A 12,985-nucleotide genomic window follows, 5' to 3' on the forward strand; every position below is an offset into this window, starting at 1 on the left:
TTTCCACCATCTTTTGTTTGCAACCGTTAAAGTAGTCAATTACGTGTTTATTTAACCCTGATTTTAACTTGAAATATCTAATATGACAGTAATTGCATTACTCACAATTCAATATTTGGCTCTACATTTTACATCCCTCACAGCTCTAACTACAGCCATCTAAGAATGCTGAGCTTAGAGCCTTCCATCATTTCTTACTCAAACATACAGAGTTCAAGTTTGTTTAATAATTTGTTTAATAATTTTGTTTAAACAGGCCTATTTATTTGCCTTGGTTACAAAATTGTTGCTTTTTTCCCCTAATAGGTTATTCTTATTGTCATAAAGGGAGTCCCAGTGAGAACAAGGGCAATGTATGTTTTCCATCTGACAAGAGAACTATACCCACTTTTGTATTATTTACACAATAATGATCAAGGCCTAGGGCATTTCCTGGGGATTAATGGCTGGCTGGGAGATTGGCTGAAGGCCATTAACCTGGGGCAGTCATTAATTTTCTTAGAAAACCTGGGTTGAAGCCATTATTTCTATTATAAGATCAATAACACACATCCCTCATCACCACCACCACCACCACCACCACAACAACAAAAACTCTTTGGAAATCACTTTTTTCTGGAATTTTTCTCAAGTACATTCAATCAGTAGGTTAGAATTTAAAAGAAAGGTCACTGAAATCCTGAACAACTTAGTAGCATGACAGGCCTCATCACCCAGGCATGAATGTCATGAACGTTTGTGATTGTTTCTTCTCTGCCCGGACTTAGAAGTCGAGCTAAAAATAAAGCCTCTCTCCGGCTCGCCCTCCCTCCCCCTCTCCTTCCCTCCCACTTCCCTGAGGTCTTCAGCGAGCAAGTTTCCACTGAAGGTGTAAATCTGCAAAAGCAGCATGTGGTAGGTCACACAATATACAAATTATTGGAGAACTTGTGGGACTATGACTCTACAGTGCTTTCATTAATGGCATTTTCTCAGAAATAAATGTGTGAAAGAACTGTTCCTTCTTAACAACTAAACTGAAATGGATCTAAGAAAACTAGAATTCACAAGATTAAATAAGGCGTGATTTGTGGGTCACTGCTTTGATGCCCTAAACACTGAGATTGGCAAGGGGAACCCTGACCCGTAAAGTACCACCAAAAACGCAGCAACGCCAGGGGCCCTGAAAGAAGCACAAGTATATATTATAAAATAAATATTAAAGACCCTCAGCAAATGCATATCAGTGCATAAAGCATAAAAGTGTATGGTTAAGGCAGCACCACATTGAACAAAGGAGAGTTCCCTCCAGCAGTTCTCTGGTTCAGACTTATTTAAAGATAGTTTCCCTTGTCTGTCTCTTAGAAGTTCCTACATTCTTTTAGGCTAGAAATTTTTTAAATTCCTTTATTTACCTTTTAGGAAGTAAAAAGTAAATAAAGGAATTTTTAAAATTTCATCCATCTATTTCCTCATCTTTAAAATAGAGATAATGTGAATTACATTAAATGTGCTATTCAAGGGCAAGCTGTTACTATGTAATGTAGTAAAAACAACTAATCATCTAGGATGCACCAGAAATAGCAGATGAAGTGTGATATGCAATTGGAGTTCCTACCCACCTTCTTTTCATTGACCTAATTTATATCCTAGTCACTCTTTACCTTTAAAATAAGGAGCAGGGATATTGTGATATTCTCAATTGTCAATGTGCTTACTTCACTTCCTTGGAAGTCCAGTCCTCGAAGATTTATTGACATAGCCCTATTTATTGGGCCCAGGTGGCTTCAATGGAGAATTCAACCAAACATTTAAATAAGAAATGGTGTCAATTCTACACAAACTGTTCCAGAAAATTAAAGCGGGAAGAAAACTTCCCAGATCTTTCGATGAGGCCGAAAGTTCCCTGATACGAAAATAAGACAGATCTTACAAGAAAAGAAAACCATAGACCAATATCCCATGTGCACATAAATGCAAAAATTTTAAGTAAAATTTTAGCAAATCAAATCCAACAACATATAAAAAGGATAACACAACATGACCAAATAAGGTTCATTTGAGAAAAGCAAAATTGGTTGATCATTCAAATATCAGTCAAAGTAATTCACCACATTAACAGACTAAAAAGTAAAAATCATATGATCTCAACAAATGTTGAAAGAACACCTGAGAAAATTAAATAAGTCAATCTGCTAAAAACTCTTAGCAAAGCAGGACTTGAAAGGAACTTCCTCAACTTGACAAAGGGCATCTACAGAAAACTTATATCTAATGTCATGTTTCACGGGACAGAGCCCTGGCTGGGTGGCTTAGTTGGTCGGTGCATAGTCCCATACCCCAGAAGGCTGTGGGTTCGATTCCCAGTCAAGGCACATACCTAGGATTCAGGTTTGATCCCTGGTTGGAGCGCATAGGGGAGACAACCAACTGATGTTTCTTACCTCAATGTTTCTCTCTCTCTTTCTCTCTCTCTCACACCCTATTTAAAAAGCAATGAAAAAATGTCCTACATTTAAGGATTTTTAAAAAAAAAGCAAGCAAACAAAAAACACCCTAGAACTTAGGTTTAAAATTTTTAAAAATGATTAAAAATAAAAACCTATAAACATATCCTCAGGTGAGAATTTTTTAAAATGTAATGAGAAAGACTAAAAGCTTTTCCCCTAAGACCAGGAAAAACGCAATGATATCCCCTCTTACCATATCTATTCAACATTGGGCTGGAAGTTTAAGCCAGTTCAATAAGACAAGTAAAAGAAATAAAGGATATCCAAACTGGAAGGAAATAAACTGACTCTATTTGTATGAAAAATTACCATCTCTGCAGAAAATTCTCCAGAAATTACCACAAAAAGAAAAAACTTAGAAACCATAAAAATACTTGGAGAAAACTGGCATTTTTAAAATAATCTTGTAGTAAGGGATTTCTAATTATCACACAAATTTCTAAAACTATAATAGAAAAAAGTGATCTTTGACTACATAAAAAAATTGTAATCAGCAAAAAATGCTATAAAGAAAGTCAAAGACAAAAAACAAATTGGGATAAAATATTTCTATATCACAAAGGGATAATTTATTAATTTATTATACAGTTCCTGTAAATCAATAAGAAAGAATCAGAACCCAACATGAAAGCTGCCAAATAATAAAACCAGAGAGGTCATAAAACAGTAACTGTAAATGTTTTTAAACATTTAAAGACATTCTCCTTTATAATATAAGAACTGGAAATTAATGATTATAAAACTATTTTTTCACTTGTGGACAAAAAGTTTTAAAGTTTCACATACTCTGCTAGTGAAATTATGTGAAAACACATCGCTAATGGGACCAAACATTGATCTATAACTTTCATGGAAATTAACTTGGCAATATTATATAAAATATAAGATGCACATGCCTTTTATCTAACAATTTCACATCTAAGAATTTCTTCTACACACGTTTGCATAGGTACAAAATAATCTCTACAAGATTATTCACTGCAGTTTTGTTTATAATGCCAAAAAAACAGCTTAAATATCCATGAATGGAGGACTAATTAATAATTATATCATGTTAATCTAATGCTGCCACTAAAAAGAATGATCCAGATCTTGATATAATACTGTATTTAAAGGATTCCATGATATGTTGCTGAGGTGGAAAAGCGCCATCTAGGCCATGACTGGTGTGGCTCAGTTGGTTGGTCAGTGTCCCACCACACGAAAGGTTGCTGGTTCAAATGTATTTGAACAGTAAAAAAGAAAAAGGAAAAAAAAAAAAAGAAGCATGGCTGGTTCAATTCCTGGTAAGGTCATGTGCCTGGGTTGTGGGTTTGGTCCCCAGCTAGAGGTATGTTTGAGAGGCAACCGATTGATATTTGACATCGATCTTTCTCTCTGTCTCTCTCTCCCTTCCCCTCTCTCTACAAATAAAATCTTTAAAAAAAAAAAAAAAAGCACCACATAGGAGACCGTTGTAACCAGAATGATGGACTAGTACTTGTCTCCTCCACAAACACAACAAAAAGGATAAACAAACAGCTAACAGTCGACGAAAACAGCTCTGAGAAGGATCTGGACCACAATAAAGAAGCAGCGGAAATCCTGTGGAGTGGAAAGCATATGGAAGAACTTGGGGTGCGTCACCCCAGCCCCTCAGCCCAGAGCAGCTCTCAACGAAGAGGGTTCCCTCAGAGGGATTCACCCTCTGGGGGAAAAGAGAAGAGAGGGACCCCAGCAATCCTTACCACCACTGAGGATTTCTGTAGCCTTTGCTGCTAAGATTCCCCCCAGTCTTCACCAGTGCTGAACTCTTGGAATCCAGAGAACAAGAATTAATGGGACTGGGTACAACCATTAGCAGTGTTAGCATCCAGGGAAGGGAACACAATGCATGGCTATTCTAGCCCTGGAGAAGTGCAAGACTCTTCCAGAAGCCATCAGACAGAACTTTAAATATAGTCCCATGTCCACATCCCCACCCTACGCTGTGGCTCAGGGACAGCCTGAAGCAACATGGGTATCTGAATCTGCAGCAACTGAAATTTCCTGGGTGAATTTCCGAAGTGACCTGAAACAACCACAATCTAGGAACTATCTAGAAGTCAAAAAGTAAAGTAAGTGTAGGAGAACAAGCTACGTGGCAGATATTAACATCAAAAGCTAATCGCTATTTAGACACACAACACTATTTCTAACTGCATAGTCATGTCCCCCCCAAAGATATTTCAGGCACTTAAAAAGTAATTGAAGCAAAATGAGTCATCATGTGCTATCCTAGCCACATGTGTCATTTTCATAAAGCCAAAATCACTTATAATTCAGTTTTTACCCAGTTTTAATTTTCTTGAGGTATAATCAGGCAGTGTGTGAAACCAAGTCCTCTATTTTCTTCCTAATTTCAGGCCAAAAAAAAACCCTTGAAGAAAGATTGCATTTATTTCCTCAAGCTTTACCTACAAGAAAAAAAATCATCAGAGCACAACTTATTTTAACAAAGTCGATTACGGAATGGTTAAGTCAATCACCGCAATGGGAGGTGATCACGAAGACTGCAAAAATGAGTAGGTCTGAAGCGCCCTCCACATATGGGCACAATGACACAGACTGAAACTGCAGGCACAGCTAGACCACAAGGCTCTGACCGCACTGAAACCAGAGCCCTACCTCTGCACTCCATTCACAAAACCAAACTGATGGTAATTAATTCATGATTAGTTCATTTCAGCTAATATATGAGCCTAAGCTTTTGCTGAGTGATGTAATATTTCAAAAGTGGAGCTGTGCAATGGAATTTATTGGACTTCCTGAAATCACCAATGTAATTGTTTTTGCTGTTCACATATTAGGCACAGTCTCGAGGGGAAAAGTTGATTCTTCGCATATAATACTCTTTCCCTGAAGTCTGAAGGTCTGTCATCTTTCTCAATATACTCACTTCATTAAAGAGTTTACAGCTTGCAAGAGGGTCACAAAGTCTGAGTAACAAAATGACTGTCCTGACAGATTTAGACAATAAAACCACCAGATTGTGACATAAATGTTTTTCTCAGAGGCTGTTTCTGAAACACATACTAAATGCAAATATTAAAACACCTGCGTGCCAAGCACAATTCTTTTAACAGATGTTAACCCCTGTGCATTTCACCAATGGATTTAGATCACATAAATGTAACTTACCCCCTTCAGACTATCTTGGAAAGCTACCAATTACCTTATTTCAATTTGACAAGGAAACTATTACTCCCTACATTATAATTTTGATTTTATACTTTATAATGGAAATACCTAAAAAGCAAGCAAAAAGTATGAAAGCCAACCTGAAACCCAGGCAAAGCCTCTAGAGCACATCACAGGTAACTATGTAAGTGGTCTAATTTTAGCGTGGAAAATTTACAAAGATTGGTAAGTTTACAAATTTTTTGTGTCTTTTCCCATGGCCCTGTAAATTAAATTCCTTATTTCATTATCACTGATCAGGAAAAACCCCTGAGGAGCCATCATCCTTTTCCCTCCATTTCCGGGACCTGGTGGGTGCCCTGGCTTACAGTTAAAACCTGCTCAGATCCCTTGGGTTACTTGTGCTTGGGAATGTCCCTAAGGGACCTTTTCTTTTTTAGATACGCATAGACCTTATGTTTCAGAGAAGTTTGAGGTTCTCAGAAAAAATTGAACCAAGGTACGGAGACTTCCCGTATTCCCCAGGCCCTCACATGTGCACGGCCCCCTCCATTATCTACATTCCCCACCAGAGTGCCACATTTGCTATAATCCATAAACCTACACTGACACTTCATAATAGCCCAACATTCATAGTTTGCATTAGGGTCCACTGTTGGTGTTGTCCATTCTATGGATTTGGGTAAATGTATAGTTACATGTATCCCCCATTAGAGTACCATACAGAATAGTTTCACTGCCCTAAAAAATCCTCTGTGCTCATCGTATTCATCGCTTCCTCCAACTCTATCTTTTAAATCTTCTTCAATCACCTCTCCACTTCTACAGTCTCAAATAATCCTTATGAGTGAATTGTGTGATTATAATGAGAACTACCATTTTAAGGCCCAGCTGTATGTACCAGACCCTGCAGTGCTTGGCATATATTATCTCATTTAATTCTCAAATATCTTTAGAAGTAGGTTTTCTTTTCCACATTTACCAGTAAGACACTCAGCAAACTCAGAATTTTACCTGACTCAGTGAATAAGTGGTACAGTCCAGACTTTAACTCAGCTCCAAAGCCTATGCTTTCCACTAGGCAACCATGCCTCGCACACATCTGTAAAGTATTGTTCTGTAGGGGAGCCTTCTATTTTCCATATTTTGTTTTTATAAGGGTATGCAGACTAAAAGGAAAGTATTAACTTAGGCTGGTGAATTATTTTGAATACACCTGCTGCTCTCATGCTCTGTTCTGTAGAACAGAACAGGAGACAGAATGAAAAGACTTGCACGGTGCAGATACCGAGTTAACTAATTATCTGCATGGTCCTATTTATCCAAACGCTTCTCAGTCGATAAAAACAGAACAGGACTTGTTACATGAGCATCCTTTCTATCCTCTATGTTTAATCAAATATAAATCAACACAAGTCACTTACACGCCAAGATTAAAGTCCAGTAAAGTCAGCTAAGATTTGGCTGTAGAATCCTAACATGCTACAGCTATGAATCGTAAAAACTTTCAGACTCCTGATTAGGAATTCTGTTTCTCTTGTCACTATAGAAAGACAAATTGTAAATTATGGGCAATTATTTATCATTTTGTTACCATGAACAACCTTTCCAACTGTGACCTTTTCTCATACTCTTATATATATTCTCTAATATCGTCTATAACATTGAATACTATCATGGACACAAAATAAACTCTAAAAGTGGTTTCTCTCCTCAAAGACTTACATTCTCCTTGAAAAGACTCATATGAAATCGTGAGAAGCAGGGAGGTATATATTACAAGATAATAATAAAATCTTGTTAGAGGCTATAATCATAAGAAAAATTCAGAGATAAGATTTTTCTAAAATGCAGGCACCAAGAAGACTGAAAGGAAGTAGCCCTTAAAATTTTTATTTTCAGGAATAGATAATATTTAAATAGATATAAAACAGCAGGGGTATTTTTGGGAGACATTCTGCATGGGTCTGTCACATTTCTGCTTTCTTTGTTGGGAGAGACACTAACTGCCATTGTTTCAAACTACCTTTTCAAGGATGTTTGTATAGTGGTCTAGTTTGGAAGACAGAGAAAATGTCCTTCTTGGGAGTGAAGGAATAGATATGCTAACTGCCCATTATAAAATATTCAGGTTCCTTAAGCTCAGGGTTCCTCTCCTATAATGTAACCATTTACTGTGCAGGCATCATATTTTTATGTGACCCTGTAGGAAATGGAGCTCAAGATACCAGCACAAACACTAATAACTCTGTCTACTACTATTGCTATGAATTATGAAACTAACACAGGTTTTTTGTTAGCCTACCAAACAGGGTAAAATATCAGACCCTCCACAATTCCTAGTAAGTATACAAGGGAGGAATTCAAAAAAATGAAATTGTCTTCTGGAGAGCAGACCCCTTGAAGTACAGGATTCCCCCTGAAGGTGAGTGTTCTAAGAACCCATATTTATCAATATGCCAGCTGGTGGTGTTGTGAGAGGCTGTGCTCTGTTTCAGCAAAATTTTTTTGAAGACCCTTTCAATGCATTTGCCCATTTCATGATGGGTGATTTATGTGTGCACCTGCCCACACCAAGCTGAATGTTTAGCAGTTTTTGACCCAAAACAGCATGACCCCCATGGCCCACTCTCCTTATTCATCCTCTCTCACCCCAAGTGTCCAGTTTTTGTTTCCCCAGATGAAAAAAAGTCCTCAAAAGGAAATTTTTTGCAAATGTGGAAGAGGTGAAACAAAAAAGTCAGAAGCACTTAAAGGCATCAAACTCAATGAGTTCAAAAACTGTTTTGATCAGTGGAAAAAACATCTCAATAAGTGTATTTTCTCAAATGGAGAGTATACCTCAAAGGTGACTGAAGTTTAAAGATATAAGAATAAATAGAAAATTTTTTATAAATAAATTCTGTTCTGGGGGGCTTCCCTCTCTCATTTGAAGCAAAAGTCACAGACTGAGTAAAGACCTAACAACAGGAATATGCAGGGGGAAATAGAGAAAGAGATGAGTATTTCCACGTAGTTCTCAACAGCATCACTGGAGTTGGTCCTTATCAACTAAGAATGAATCAGCCAAATTTTGCCAAGTGAGTTCATTTATAGCCCAGATTTAAATTGGCTTTATTATGAGAGAAATTGTTTTCCCATGTGCCATTTAAGGTCATAGACTATTACACTTACTTATCTGTGGAAGAGAAGAATCAAGATGGACTTACAAAAGCTCTGTATCTGACCCAGTGTGACTTTTAATACTCAGAATCACGGGGTTCAGGAGGAAGCACTGAAATGTTTGCCTACTTTCTTTTCAGTCAATTAAATTTATACTTTACCAGTTACATTTGTTTCACTTTCCACATTTGTCTGTTGCAAGAGGTTCAGAACCAAACTGAATTTGGCTTTACTCACATTGGTCTGTATGGTTATATTCTAATTCTCTCCAGCTTTGACCTTTACATTACATTCCCCCAGTCTTAACTTTCTATTTATGCATACTTTTAATCTTATTTTAAATTATGTGTGAATGTCATGTGTATCTTTTCAAATCTTTTCTGGAATGAGGGAGACTATTAGTTGGCCAATAATAGTTTGTCGATTATTTAAACAAGTAAGCTTTGCTGAATCTATCAACTGCATGCCCCAAATTTCACCTTTCCTCCATATCCTTTCAAAGGCAGAAGTGGAAATTCCAGTCAGGTGGGCATTGAGCAGGCAATGTGACCACACTCTTCAATTTCTAGATACTGCATAATAACTTTCTGTTCATTCAGTACACAAATCTAGGAGCTGAGAAAGGGGAAAAAGGAAGTCAGTATGAAACAATTTAGGTTCTTCCTCCAAAGTCCCAAAGAGTCACATGATTATGAAGAGAAAAGGTGCTATCCAGATTATGCCTAGATACCATAATGATTGGCTCTACATAAAACTATACAAAGAATATGCTTGTAGATTACTTCACATATACGGGCAGATGGCACCGTATCAGTAACATGTCCTGCTAAATTGTACTTTTCACCTCCAAGTCCATTTACAAGCATTATCTGAAATTTGTTGACACAAAGTACCACCTGGTTTAATTAAATTGAAATAATTCAGGACAGGGAAAGGTGCCTGGACAATTGGGAGATGCTTTCCAAATGTTGTTCTTCCAATGGAAGTATCTGGGATCCGTAAAATAACAATAATTATTTCAGCACCATAAATCAAGCTAAAATATTTGTTTCCAGAAGTGTCCAGTAGAATGAACACCTTCCATACTGAAGTCATCTCAACATAGTACAGCTGTCTGGAACAACATTGGAATTTATATGTTTTTCTTTTTCTAATGAGAAAGCACCTTTTGAGGCATGGGTGATATGTGAGATTTACAACATCATATTTAAGAACCTAGGAAAAGGATAAATAAGAGGATGACCGTAATGCTTTGAAAACATGGTTTTTAATTTTACTTCTAAGGATCTTCTCTAAAAGCCAACTAAGTATGCAAATGTCAGGCGTGTAGGGAGGAAGGGTGTAGGACCTACCAGCAGAGAAGAAACAGCAGTTTTTCACCACAGTGTCAAGACTTGAAAACAGACGAAAAGAGAGGCTCCATTTAAATATTTTCCCATAATAGACAAGCGAAGATTATACCTGTCTAAAGTAGTAGTACACTGCAGAGGTTAAGAGCCAGACTTCAGGACCAGACAGATTGTTGGGATCGGTCAAATCTGGCACCAAGTTGGCAGTCTTCCATTAGTGAGGGACCTGAGAAGCGTTAAGAATAACAAGGAGAATAGGGTATGAGAGCCACGTGCAAAATCTCATAGGAATTTTCTCAGGAGCATCAGAAATTCTAGATTGATGACATCAGGTTTGGGTGTACAAGGAGAAAAGTTGGCAGACTACCAGTTTCCAGAATGAAGTATAGACTAACATCTGTAGTTCAATCTGCCCATGCTCCTCCCTACATTACGTCCTCGCTGCCCGTTCTGGGTTAATTACAGGGCTGATGTGATTTGTATGGACTCTCTACAAAGCAGAGTCAAATTACAAGATGGTGTAGGGACAGAGGGATGGAAAGTTCCATCCTCTGATTCTTCAATAGAATACACAGAGTCATGCTACACTCAAGGCTGCAAGGGCGGAGAGGTCGTGTCATGGAAAGTGTGGTGAACTCTACAATGCCTAATAGAGGTGCTAGTAATTATTTGCTAAATCAAATTTAATTGAGTTGCTCAGCAAGTCCTATTTATTTTCAGATAACAGATCTATTTGTTTCTTACAATTTGATGATTTCTTGTTTATGGTCTATGGTTCCCAACTTCAACATTTTTATTATGATATATCAGTTTGCTTTGGAAAGACATAATTCTCATACTACATTTATGCTTTACCCAAACAGAAGAAGAATCAGCAAAGTACAATAAAACCATATGTACATGGCCTTTAAATAGATGGTTTTGAAACACTTATGATAGAGTTATAAAATTTAAGATAAATATAAACAAAAGTATATGTTATAGGTGTACTATACAAGCAAGGCTAACTCTTTTCCAATAGACTCATGACATGACATAATGGTCATATAGTGTCTTGCTCACAGTAGGTGCTGAAATATATGACAAGTGATTAATTGGTGTTCCCATAGACTCCTACATTTGGGCCTTCATAGAGAGGTCATCCACATTCACGAGAACCTGCATGTTCCTGGAGGAATGAAGAGAAATGTTCTCTTTCTGAAACGTAGGAATTCAACTGTAGGAATGAAGAGAAATGTTCTCTTTCTGAAATGAAATAGTCGTTCACCAGATAGCAAGCTTTAATGATTGTCATCAGGCTATATCTGTTGAAAACTCAGGGAGTTGAGTTTAGGTGATACAGTTCTCTATTTTCATTTTTAATTAAAGTTTACTTTCAATATTTTTTTGTATTGGTTTCAGGTGTACAGCATAGAGGTTAGACAATCAAATACTTAACAAAATGTTCCCCCACCCTGATATTTCCTGTACCCACCCAGAGCATGCATAATATCACAATATTACAGACTATATTCCCCCGCTGTACTTTACATCCCCGTGACTATTTTGTACTTCTGTACAAAATATCAGTGTCAATTTGTATCTGTACTTCTTAATAGAAATATAGAACATCTCAAGAATTTGCATGTCACTCTTGCATAGGGGCCACACTAGTCTTCTTTGTATCATTCCAGTTTTAGTATATGTGCTGCCAAAGTGACCACAAATTCTCTATTTTTATAGATGAGGAAACTGTGATTCAGAGAGTCATTTGAGGAAAGTAATGTCGTAACCATGGCAGGCAAGGTGGAGTGAGGCTAAATGCAAATGGTATTATGTGCCATACAGGGTTTCGTACTGGAAAGACATAGAATGAATTCAAATAGGATGATGACTCGGTCAGACTTCAGAACCATCCCTTTGCCGGTACAGGATGGACTCCGCACCCCAGCCATATGTGTTAGCAGTTCCTGGGGGCTGTGCGCTCACACCCCCTTGCCTCTACAAGCGTCCTTCCCCTGAGTGGGCATGGCCTCCCTTCCATGTTCACCAGACTCGTCCTTCCCCCGCGAACCCATACAGCGGGGCCCCTGATCGAAGACCCGCAGGCGGTCAGTCACTGTTCTTTTGTGCTCTCCTAGTAGCCCCCTGAGACACGGTGCAAAGATCGTCCGTGTAGCTGATTTTTCCGTTAGGCTGGGAGTTCTTTAAAAACAGGGACTGGGTCTTACACATATTTTGAATTGAGAATGCCTAGCATGGCGCCGATACGCATACGCTAGGTACTCAAAAAGTACTTGTCACTACATATGGGCAACATTATAAAAGGGATAAAATGTTGCCTTCTCACCTCCTTCCTCTGTCTCTCGCTTACCTGGCATTGCCTCCTCACTCTGTCCTCAACTGCCTTTGGGATGCCCAGAGCCCTTTATTTAAACATCCCTCGGAAGCCTGTTCTTAACCCTCTCAAGGTCTAGAACTATCCCTTTCCTCTGTCCCTCAAAACACATTCATTGCTTTCCAAGCACTAAAGCCGATCACTGGCAAAACTAATTCACGTTCCATGGTAAACGACGCAGTTTTCCTTTTGAGAGAGAGTTCCTGAAGCCCCAAGGAAGGAACTTCCCTGAATGGTTGAACTTCAGGCACGGAGGCTGCCCAGCAGAGGCAGGAAAGCAAGGCATTTCTCTGCCATGGTGTGCAGCCGCTGAGCCCTCAAACCACCTTCTCTAGGCAGCTGTTGACGTGATCTACGTGTGAGCATATCAGGATGGGAAAAACTTTTTCAATTCATGAAAGCATGGTTATTTCAGCACTCCTCCTGCATATATACTTTTAAATGTAAAT

The 12,985-nt window shown here is 38.2% G+C and overlaps 1 non-coding gene across 1 annotated transcript; it reads right to left on the minus strand.

Moving 5' to 3' along the window:
- Positions 1–11,755: 11,755 nt before the first annotated feature.
- On the minus strand, positions 11,756–11,862 carry LOC129072609 (U6 spliceosomal RNA). The gene has a single exon (XR_008529366.1). It is a non-coding gene; the product is annotated as a U6 spliceosomal RNA (small nuclear RNA).
- Positions 11,863–12,985: the final 1,123 nt, after the last annotated feature.

This window comes from Pteronotus mesoamericanus, unplaced genomic scaffold (genome assembly GCF_021234165.1).
Source record: "Pteronotus mesoamericanus isolate MK-2021 breed Mesoamerican mustached bat unplaced genomic scaffold, CSHL_Meso_final contig_32, whole genome shotgun sequence".
In the NCBI taxonomy this organism is placed as follows: Eukaryota; Metazoa; Chordata; class Mammalia; order Chiroptera; family Mormoopidae; genus Pteronotus; species Pteronotus mesoamericanus.